General features: G+C 43.1%; 1 protein-coding gene across 1 annotated transcript in view; it reads left to right on the top strand.

The window, feature by feature from the left end:
- The first annotated feature begins 245 nt into the window (after window positions 1-245).
- The window catches only part of LOC107685371 (bone morphogenetic protein 2-like), a 6,689-nt gene continuing 5,856 nt past the window's right edge, over window positions 246-1,078 (top strand). Inside the window, exon 1 of the mRNA XM_016481939.1 lies at window positions 246-666. The gene's annotated coding sequence lies outside the window, so the exon portion shown is untranslated. The remainder of the gene's footprint in view (window positions 667-1,078) is intronic.

The following is a 1,078-nucleotide window of genomic DNA, read 5'->3' as shown; positions in this document are numbered from 1 at the left end:
TGAAAATCCCCATTTCAAAATGTAATATTAGGCTACTTTTTACCGTATTAAGGTAACTTCGTGATTACACGTTTTAACTGAGCCATATTACATTCCTTTCCCGTTGAAATTACTAATATGTTTACCGTGTAGAATGCATAAAATATGCGCAAGGACAAATTCGATCAATCAACACACAACTGTGGGCATGTTCAAACGTTTGAATGGAGAGTAGGCTACGCTGCGCGTTTCAATGGACCTGAATGATGACAGTAATTGTGACATCACCAGACAACAAAAAGACTCGCGCTCGCGGAGCGAAGCGCTCCAATCAATGGCACAGACGCGACGCGTGCTGCACGCAGAGATGAGTCTCCAAGCAGCCTCCAAAAACTTCTGCTGATCAGAATTTTTTAGGCGAAAAATTACAGATCCAGGACTTTACGAACTCGCGCTGTCACTCTTGGAATTGCTGCTTTCTTTGACCTAAGCGTTTGCGCACTTCATTACAGTTAACTGCAGTCTAGTTTGAAGCGTTGCTCAAGTATGAACAAGAAGAGGCGACCTGAGTTGCGGCGAGTCTCTGTCGTGGGATAAAAAAATAGTCGCCTGTGGATTAAAACACGAATTCATGAGGAATTTAAGAGACGACGGGAACGCAGACCGGCCACAGCGCTTCCTCCTTCGGTAACGCTACAACTTATTTCTTTAATATTAAGTTTTGCAAACAGTGCGAGTGTTTTTGAAAGCCAGCGTTGACATTTCAATACCTCAATGCATCGTGTATCACCTCACAGAGGTGCATACATGTAGTCTGTAAGGTCAGAAGGTATGCTCAAATGAAAAGAAAACATTTTTCTGCTTCCTTATCATCAGATCTCTTTGTCGTCTTTGTTGCTTGAGTTGTTTTTGCGTAAGATCTACCACCTGTAGCCTCACAACTCTGCCTCTCCCTCAGCAAAACGTCTTTTGCTAGACATTCAGTCCTTTTGAAGACTTTCCTTTCATGATCTAAAGGCAGACCCCCACTCAGACAATGCTCTTATCTCCCTTTAATTGCAGACTCCATGTCTGCTGTCTTCATGTCTCCCTTCTTTCG

This window comes from Sinocyclocheilus anshuiensis, unplaced genomic scaffold (assembly GCF_001515605.1).
Source record: "Sinocyclocheilus anshuiensis isolate Anshui unplaced genomic scaffold, SAMN03320099.WGS_v1.1 scaffold769, whole genome shotgun sequence".
In the NCBI taxonomy this organism is placed as follows: domain Eukaryota; kingdom Metazoa; phylum Chordata; class Actinopteri; order Cypriniformes; family Cyprinidae; genus Sinocyclocheilus; species Sinocyclocheilus anshuiensis.
Note: the sequence above shows the minus strand (reverse complement) of the source record. Positions and strands in the feature narration are given on the sequence as shown.